Source organism: Salvia splendens, chromosome 7 (genome assembly GCF_004379255.2).
Source record: "Salvia splendens isolate huo1 chromosome 7, SspV2, whole genome shotgun sequence".
NCBI classification, from domain to species: domain Eukaryota; kingdom Viridiplantae; phylum Streptophyta; class Magnoliopsida; order Lamiales; family Lamiaceae; genus Salvia; species Salvia splendens.
The window spans coordinates 12,078,020-12,088,536 of NC_056038.1; the positions used below are offsets into that span (position 1 = coordinate 12,078,020).

At 37.9% G+C, this 10,517-nt stretch overlaps 1 non-coding gene and 1 pseudogene across 1 annotated transcript; both read left to right on the forward strand.

Annotated features, from left to right (window-relative positions):
- The first annotated feature begins 2,805 nt into the window (after positions 1-2,805).
- Positions 2,806-5,763, forward strand: LOC121810406 (annotated as a pseudogene).
- A 2,087-nt stretch (positions 5,764-7,850) lies between these two features.
- Positions 7,851-7,957, forward strand: LOC121742812. The gene has a single exon (XR_006038148.1). It is a non-coding gene; the product is annotated as a small nucleolar RNA R71 (small nucleolar RNA).
- The last annotated feature ends 2,560 nt before the right edge of the window (positions 7,958-10,517 follow it).

Consider the following 10,517-nt stretch of genomic DNA (forward strand, 5'->3'; position numbering starts at 1 on the left):
AAAATAGTAAAATCGAATAAAAGCATCGCTAGTATGCAGAACTTCAATGCTAATCTATCAACAACCATAAACAAAAAATAAAGGCAGCATATTTTTTCTGAAACTAGAATTCCACTCTAATAAAATCGAAAACATTGATGCTAACAAATCATAGTTATCCTACCAATAACTACATAAAATAAGACCATTTTCAAAGATCTTCTGATAGCAATTACATTCCAATTAATTACTTCCAGATCACTGTTCTGATTCGCACTAATTAAATTCAGAAATCAAAACACTCAGCTGCATTTTCAATTACCATATAAAAGGTGAGGGAACAAACCACAAATCAACGAAGAATAGTCAACATATACAAGAAGAATAGTGCGGATTTGCATAATATCTCATCCACAGTGATAGATTAGCAGAAAATCAACACCGGAATAACGAAAATTCAAAAAGATGTGAAGCTCACCGCAAGTCATAAGGTACCAGGGGACGCCAAAAGTAACTCCGACGATGGCGATGCCTGTAAAAACATGCTTTTTCTCACCACTGTATAAATAATAATGCATTTTCGCCCTAAATCCTCCGCCTCCATTTCCTGATTTCGTCGCTTCACTGCTCATTTTCGTTGTCGCCGGTTTCTGCTGCTGCCGCTCTTCAACCCTTTTTACGGAGTTTGTGTTTCAGGGCTTAAACCCCCTACTCTATTCTGGAGTACTAAAGTCGTTACATAGAAGATATAAGAGCATCTCCCATAGCACTGGACGTCAAATAGCCCTCAAATAGCCTTCACACTGCCACATCATCAGCACTACAATTCTCCTGCCACATCAGCTTGCCACATCAACTGGACATTAAATAGCCCTCACATAGCCTTCACACTACCTATCCACATCACTAATAACAATTATATAATTTAATTTACAATCGTAGCAACATACGGAATTTAATTTACGAGACAAATACGAGAAAATTGAATAATACTATTAAAATTTTTTCATTTCGTTTTTAAATCAACGGAATTGAAATAATTATAATCAATACTCTTAATTAATTCAAAAGGGTATCAGCCCAACCCTTCTGGGCCCAAAACAAATAATTAAGATTGGCCCAATTGCTTTAAAACAAAAATCAGCCCCAACTCCTTTAAAAAAATCCTTCCATTCTCGGTCAACTCCTTCTTCTCCCTCTCGGTCAACTCCTTCTCCACATTTCCACTTCCATTCTCCATTAAACAGTCGAAAAATTTTAAAAAAAATAAAATAAAATCGGACGCCGTCGGCGTGGGCACGCCGATTGTGACGCCTATTTAACCGACGCCGATTTCGCCTATTTAGCCGAAAAATCGGCGTCGCCGGTCTGACGCCTGTTATTGGAGATGCTCTAACATCACCTATTTACACATGAGTGTGATAAGATCCTTCACAGCTTTTTAGTTAAATGTTCTTTTTAATCACTGCCCTTGGATCCTTGAATTGGATGGTTGTGATGATATGCATTATTTGATGAAAAATTTGCATTATTAGTCGGTGTGCATTATTCAACTGAAAATCTGCATTATTACACTATAATGGTGCATTATTAGTCGGTGTGCATTATTCAACTGAAAATCTGCATTATTAAATGATACGTGACATCAATCTAACCGTCAGATGACAAAATTGTGGGACTGAGATTAAAAAGAACTATAGAACAAAAGATACAAAAAGGAAATAAATACATCCCATTTACACAATATTCAAACTCATTTTAAGGTAAATATCCTATCAAATATGATTTTACTCTAACAATTTAAACTAAATTCAAACTTAAAACAATATTTTCTATATTATCTTTTTTTTACTCATAAAATTTGAAAAACTTTTGGATTTGAGTTTAGTATAAACCTAAAGATAGATAGTATTTTTTTCCCAAAAACCAAAAATAGGATTTATTTTGGAGTACTATTGGAGCTCATTACCAAAAAATGGAATTAGTTTTGGAGTACTATACTACTATCGGAGCTAATTACCTATTTCATTTTAGGTTTTAGTTTACCCTTTAGATTGTCTTAGCTCATTTTATTTTTCTAAAAATACACATTTTCAATTTAATCGAATATTGTAGTACTTTAATTTTCTTTTCTTGCCGGGTTAGTATTTTTTTTAAACACATAAACTTTTAAATTTTTTTTAAGAAATAGACAAAAGTTAAAAAAAAAATTCGTACAATTCCTCAATAAAACATTTTTTTTTGTACTACCAAAGGTATTCACAGCAGATCCAATTACTATTCTCCGCATTAATTTATAAACATCTCAATGGGTGGGACAACTGGCCCAAAGATTTAAAGCTCCATGTTAGCTTATAGTCCTAAACAATACCCTATTTTGATCCATATATATTGGATTAAAAAAATTAACAACAATCTTTCTCGCATTTTGAAGACCAAAACTGGTTTGATATAGTATTTGCATATGAAACCATTTGGTCATACACATTAACTGTGTACTCCGTCTTACCTTGTGGAGCTAAATAATATGTTTTGATCCATTAATTTAACTCATTAATCATTTCAAAATGCATTAGAGAGTTAAATTTTGACGAAATCGTTAAAAAATTACTAAAATATACTACTACTATTGTCTAAGATTAGACACTAATAACTCACTTAATAAGCAGGAATAAAAATGTTTTTTTAAACAAAATCAATTTATTCAATAATTTAAAATTAAATAATTGCAGTGCATATTTGTTTGAATAGGTGCAATGATAGTATACTCCTATTTAGAGTGTCGGTCCCTTTTTTTATACATTTCATTTAACAAATGGTTTACGGAGTAGTTCGCCTTCTCGAAATCACCTCTAAATAGGATACCGGGAAAATGAATTGAAAACAGCATGAATCTCTCCCACCAAAATCATGGCATCTCTTCTTCTTGTTGTTAGGAGGCTCCAATTCCACACATTACGCCCAATTTCATGCACCTCTCTAATATCACGTTCCATCCCTGCTAAACTTCCGCCTTTCTTCACACAAGCATTTCATCAAGCACCTTGCAAACGGTGCAAACACACTCCTCACGCCGGCAGCCTGCTCCAAACTCACAGCCAGTCAATCTACAGAATCACCGACTTCTTGGAATACGCGCACGAAATCCCTGAACGTGCCCAATTAGGTCTCCCTGAATTTCTTGAAAGAGTTCAGAATGCAAAGGACATTGCTTCTGGTGATGAGGCCATGGCTCTCCTTGACGATTCTGGCGTCAAGCCTGACAAAGATTTTATCTTTTCGGCTATCTGGGCTTTGAGGGAAGAGTGGAAGCTGGCATTCTTGGTGTTCAAATGGGGTATGAAATGGGATTGTGTGGTTAACAAGATTTGGTGTTTGATGATATGGTTGTTGGGTAATCACAGCAAGTTTAGCACTGCTTGGACTGTTGTTCACGAGCTCTATCGGGGTTCGAAGGATGCTCGACAGGCAATCCTGATCATGATCGACAGGTGAATTTCGAAAACTCTACTAGTCATTCTCTTATTTTGTGATTTGCAATGCTTGGGAATGGTTTACTGGCATCATTGGATTATCTTTTGAGTATGACTTAGTTTAATGTCTGATACTTCATTTGGTTACATGCTTATATGTGTGTTGAGTTGATATATCAGAGCTGTAGGTTTGAATGGTTTAGGTCTGAAATGTGCATTTTTTATGTTTCCTCCTTAAATGTTTGAATTTTTTTGCATCTGTAGATTTGTGTAGGTTTTTGTTTTGAGAATTCTTCTGAATATGAATATGTAATGAAAGAGATGAAGAGAAAAAAGGCAAGTATGAATCTAAAGAAAATAGATAGTTAAAATACATAAAAAGTAGAAAAAAACACTATGATACAGTCCCTCAGACCAGGGTGCTTTTGCTTTAACATTTTGCTTGCTGAACACGAAGAATGTGTTCATGGCAATGATGCCACTCTTTTAGGGGTTTCTGGTTGATTAATCCGATGCAAAATCTTATGTATTTAATAGGAAAGAGAGAATTTCTCAAACGAGAGGGAAAGGAAAAAGAAAATAGGCCAGAGTGGAAATTTGAAGGGAAATTAAGCACTACTAAGTTATGAAATTTTCTCACAACAAATCTGCCATCAGGATACGTCCTATAATGTTAAAATCTATCAAATTTTGTTATTCTCTAAGGTGTCGATTGGTTGTCACGACTTATTATCATATATGATTATCCATCTAGAATTAAGTTGTGAGATTATTTTAGTTGGAGGGGGTGACTATGACTTATCATCATAGGATTATCCATCTAGGATTAAGTTATGATTTGATCTCATGAACCAAACATAATACATATTTAATCATGAGATATAATCTTTCAAACCGAACATGCCCTAAGTAAACTATGAGTTCTACAGATTTCTTAGAATGATAAGAATTAAACAGACTTCACATCTCTGCATTAGAATCTCACTGTCTTCTACATGTGAACAAATATTACAAATCAACTCTATAAATTTATTTAAAGTGTGTTTGGTCTGATCATATTGCTATCTGGAAATAAATTGATATTCAGTGAGTGGAAATCGACTTTCTATGAATTGAAGTGATTTTGAAGCTATATTATCCTTTGATTATAAATTGGCAAATATCTGAAGTTTATGCATTCATAATTTATGCCACTTATGCATTCATAATTTTTATTTCATATTTCTGAACTTCGTTGTTTAGTTTTTATTTTCTTGTTTTGATAATCGACAGGTATGCAGCTGCCAATCAGCCCGACAAAGCCATAGAGACGTTCCACTTTATGCAGAAGTTCACTTTTTCTCTTGAACGGAAAACATACTTCACATTCCTCAATATTCTTTGCACACACGGAAACATTGAAGAGGGCTGAAGAGTTCATGTTTCTGAACAAGAAGTTCTTCCCTTTGGAAACAGAGAGCTTCAACATAATTCTCTATGGCTGGTGTAACATAAACCGTTGACATATACGAAGCCAAGAGGGTGTGGCGGGAAATGTCCAAATGCTGTATTGAGCCAGACTGGACTTCCTATATACACATGATCTCCGGCTATTCCAGAGTACACAATCTATACGATTCATTGAGGTTGTACGATGAGATGAAGAGAAGGGGTTGGGCTCCTGGATTGGAGGTGTATCATTCATTGATTTATGTGCTAACTCATGAAAATTGCCTTACTGAAGCTCTTAAACTTGTAGATAGGATGAAAGAATCAGGTCCGGTGCCTGACTCGACCACATATAATCTTATCATACGTCCTCTCTGTGAAAATGCTAGATTTGAGGATGCAAGAAGTGTTTTAGCTAGGATGTTAGGAGATGGCATCAGCCCTACTATTGACACCTATCACGAGCTATTGAAGGGAGAGAATTCAGAAGGGGCTCTGGGAGTGCTGGATCGTATGAATAAAGCTGGTTTGGGTCCAAACCACGATACCTTTACTTGTATGCTTGATGAGTATTTCAAATCAGGCGAACCTGATGATGCGTTAAAGATATGGTCTGCTATGAAGGTATATGAAGTAAAGCCAGATCGCTCGTTATATGGCATTATGGTTGAAGGATTGACAAAGTGTGATTGACTGATAAAGCTCGAGAGTTCTACTCGGAGATGAAGTCTTCAGGACTAGAAAATGATCTATCTCTTAGAAAGCTCGTGGAACAACCCAGTCCCGGTCAGTGTAAAGGAAAGATGAAGTTGTGAGACGTATCAAGAGATGCAAGGTCTCAGACATGGTGGAAGTAAAAAAGAGAAACCATAATAAGCAATGAGAACGTAAGGGGAGAAAGTCGAAGTTTGTTTGAAGATCGCCTTTTATTGTATGCCAGAAGGAATCTGTTTGGAAAGCTTCTGATTGTAAAATGGAAGTGACAATGTCGCAAGCCACAAGATCATGCTCCGACCTGACCTGACCCGACCTGACCCTCTAAACTGGTATTGTAGATCATGCTTATACTTCAATTTATTCTCAAACTATATGCTTCCTTGATTTGATATTCACAAAAGAGGCTTTAAGAAAATGCACTAAAAGACGCGAGAAAGATGCTTAATGCAACATGTCTAAAATGTCGAAGAGTCGTATTATTATGCTAAAATGTCGGCCATGCAGACAATGGCGGACCTAGAATTTTGATACTGGAGACCCAAACTATCGTTAACAATTGTTGCACATTTTCAATGTCAGACAGAAACAATTCTAACTTCAACAATACATTAGCTGAGATAGAGATGGATAAATGATAATGAGAGATAAATAATTTCAGAGTGAACAGTGATAGTATCGAAATAATTGAAGAGTATATTTTATAAAATGAAAGCATAACTTAGAATTAAATTTACATGATATATATGTATATTTATGGAGCTAAAGAATTATTATTATTACTATTATTATTATTATTATTATATAAAAGAACATTACTTTGTAATTTTACAATAACAATATTTACATAAATGGGAAAATAAAAAAATACACAAAATTAATATTGTGAAAAAAAAACAAAATAGATTAATTACTAACTAATGAGTTAACTATGAGAATCATAAAAATGATTTAGATACTAGACAAATGAATAAATCTAGCTATGAATAAATTAATAATGAATTAAGAATCTGATGAGGTGTGAGATAATCCAAGAAAAACACAAATAATAAATAACTAGTAGAAATCAACAAGTAGTGGGATTTGAAACACCGCATATGCGCTATGTAATTATGTGAATTATTAGAGCATCTCCGATAGCAATAGCCCAACCATGGCACAGCCACAAACTTCTCCTGCCACATCATCAGCACTAAAACTCCTTCTGCCATATCATTAGGACAAGCAATTGGACAAGCAATAGCCCAGCCATAATAAACAAAATTATAAAAATAACAATCACACAAAATACAGAATTCAACTTACGACACAGATACGGGAAAATGCAATAATTTCATTTAAATTAAAAAAGGTACATTAAAAAAATTGCAAAATTACAAAATTACAAAAAAAACTAACGCCATGCAGTCCTCCGCGCCCACAACTCTTCAATTAAATCCTTTTTGGAGTCGAATATGAGCTTCCACTTGGCGCATGTCGGCATGTGCTGGAGGCGGCCGGCTTCATCGTGAGGGTACCCCACTTCGTACGCGGGGGTGGCCACGGTGGCTGGACCGGATTCATTACGTCGTTGGCCCAAATAGCCATAGTTGTACACCTTCATCTTCGACAATCATGTTGTGCATGATAATACAGAACGTCCCTTATATAAGTAATGCAGTCGAATGCCACCCCAAACGCGTTGGACCCCTAATTTGCAGGCCAATCGAGAATGGAGACACCAAATGCACGCTCCCCGTCCCTTGCGCGCGACTCCTTGCCGTTCTGCAACAGTAGGCCTTCCTCTCATTGATGCGCATCAGCCGTTTTCACACAAAAAACGGGCACCTAGGGATCATATCCCAAATCCGCCAAAGCTAGTTTTACTTGTCCAACCATGCTGGTTCCAGTTGGCGACAACATTGATTGGCCGCCGGGGACCAACGCCCCTGGCACTTGTCGTTGAAATAGGGGGCGCCGACGTTGAGGACGTTAGGTCGTTGTGTTCGACCCGGCTGTGGCTACCCCAACAAAATATGCATGTGCCAAATCACAACCCGGTAGGTAAATAAAGCACGACCCCATCGAGGATAATCGTGGGATCTTTCCCTTATAGCCGGTAGTGTAGGAACCCTTTACCAGGCAGCGGTGGTGCGAAAGCCCCTCACCTCATCGTGAGTTAGATCATCTAGGTTCCCATTCGAACCTGCAGTCACCAATCCCGTGCCTTCACTGTTGAGTCCCTTGTAGAATTTCAAAAGGTCATGCCCCGGAGCTAGTCCGTGACTTGGGCATTTCCTTATCAATTCCGTGAATCTCTTCCATGCTTCCGCGAAGGACTCGTCATACTTTTGTCGGAAAGAGGTGATCTCCTCTCTCAACTTCTCAATCTTCATAGGAGAATTGTATTCCAAGAGGAACAACGTCTTCAACTCTTGGAACGTTGCTATGTTGTAGCCCGGGATAGAGTCATACCAAGCTCTTGCTTTCTCCCTCAGAGAGAATGGGAATAAGACCCTCTTGATTAGATTGTGTTCCACATTCGGGGGTCTGTGAGAGTTCGTCAACTCGTAGAAGGCATTGAGGTGGCTCACCGGGTCCTCATCATCCCGTCCATGGAAAAGATTCCCCCCATTCACCAAACTAATATAGTGAGGTGGAATGTTGATGTTGTTGTTCGCATAAGCAAACTCTCCGGGGTACTCAATTCCCGATCTCAGTGTATCGCCAAACCTCACAACAGGTGGTGGTATCTCATTGTTATCTGCCATCTCACTTTCTGATTCTGAATCTCTTTCTGTACTCGGCTCGCTGAACAAGTTGCCTCTGATTGGACTCGGATAGTCCGGGAAGATTTCAGTAGGCGATCCTCTAACTCTTCTTCTTTGATAACAGAGCAACCCAAACGGTGGTGTACCCTGTGATCGCGTGTGCATTCACTTTTTTATTTTTATTTTTTTTATTTTTACCTACACAACAGAAAATACACCAAGCACAAGCACAATATAATTCCTATTACCGAAAGCGAGACCTCTCGACAACTTCGGGGTAAGTACTATAAAAAGTGTGTGCTAGAGTGCGAACAAAACTACCTAAAACTAAACTAAGAGTTAGCTAAATATTACCTAAAATAATACACTCCTTCGTCTTCAAGTCCGGACGTGGTAGATGGCTATCACACCGTAGAACCGAACAATGTACCTATAAAACTCAAAAAGTAAAATCAAACAAAATAAAAACAAACAAAAACTATAAGCTAAATAATCGATTGCCTTCCCCGGCAACGGCGCCAAAACTTGATGTGGATAATACTGGTTTGTAAACAAATCAATTTCGCACGCAAGTTCAATTTAATTACCCAAATATTATCACTAACTGCAAGAATACAGCTTCGTGTGTAGTATTTTAGGTGTCGATCCACAGGGAAGGGAATGATTATTAAAACTCAACGCTAAACAAAGCATAAAAAGGTTCGATTTTTGGTTTTGATGATTAATGACACTAAGTTAACAAACTAACTACGCAAGGATTTTAAACACGAGAAAAACAGGTCACTCCAAGTTGCTCCTTAGACTCGAATCATTCTACACATTTATCACACACAAATTTGGGATTAACTTATCAACCTAATCGCGTGCACTGAACATGTCTACGACGTATAGTTCACAGTCAGCTGAACACTTGTTCCATGAACCAACTTTCAACGACATTTAATTCCTGCAGATGCGCGGGAACGAACGTCGTCTACTATAATCACTTACCTAATCCACTATCAATTTATCCCCTGAACAGTTCTAATTTGATAGCAAACAATTGATTAATCCATCCATGTCTATGTTAAAGAGACAATAAACAAGGATTAGATATCTATCACAAAAGATGCCTCTAAAGTAATAGAATTACGCATTAAACACAATCAATGATATCAAACATGAGTTCAAAAGTGTAGAAGCATTCTAACGAGTCTAATTCACAACTTGGAGCAACAAATGAGCCTAGCCTTGATACATGATAAATTCAATGATTAAAACCGTAGAAGGCATGCTCTTTCGGAGTAGAATTGGATGGCGGAGTCGGATCGTCGGAGTGTCGGGTAGATTTTCCTCCTTCTCTTCTCTTCTTCCTTCTTCTCCGTTCTGTCCTTCCTTCTCTGTAAATTCCTTTCTATTTTTATTTCCCCAGCCAAACTGCCGAGAAAACTGCTGAAATGCAGTTGAACCACCAAACGCCCGACCGGGCGAAATTAGAAGGGATAATCGCCCGACCGGGCGAAAGGCTTCTGGAGGTATCGTGGGGAAACGCCCGACCGGGCATTTTGTGTCGTCAATAATCGCCCGACCGGGCGAACTTTCTGGAATCCTCATGCGTAACGCCCGACCGGGCGAACTTAGAAAGACCAATCGCCCGACCGGGCGATATGCTTCTGCATGGCTTCGCGGGAGACGCCCGACCGGGCGTTTAGTTGAAATCAGAACGCCCGACCGGGCGAACTTTCTGGACTCCGCATGCACAAAATGGAAACGCCCGATCGGGCGTTTAGCAACATCAAAACGCCCGACCGGGCGAACTCTCTGGAATCTCAGCTATGCATTTCCGACGAACTTCCAGCTTCTAACACCCGAAACTACACTCAAAGCACGACTTGGTGAGTTATAATTAACATGAAATCCGGGGTAAAGAATAGGAAATAAGCTTCGCATCAGATGCCGCTGTAGATGACTGGATGAAATTGCAGGCATTTTAGGGTGGAATGGCCGGAGTATAATTGTTCCTCGTATAATTGTACAAAAATATATTTGTGTCGATGACCTATCTTTGTAACTTAAAAACTGGTTAAGAACTCCTTACTGCAGTTTTTGCTTTGTTGCAAGGATAGGAAAATGTGTCATTACATAAAGCTTAAGAAATAATGATATGAAATATGTATTTGTGATTCCATTAACC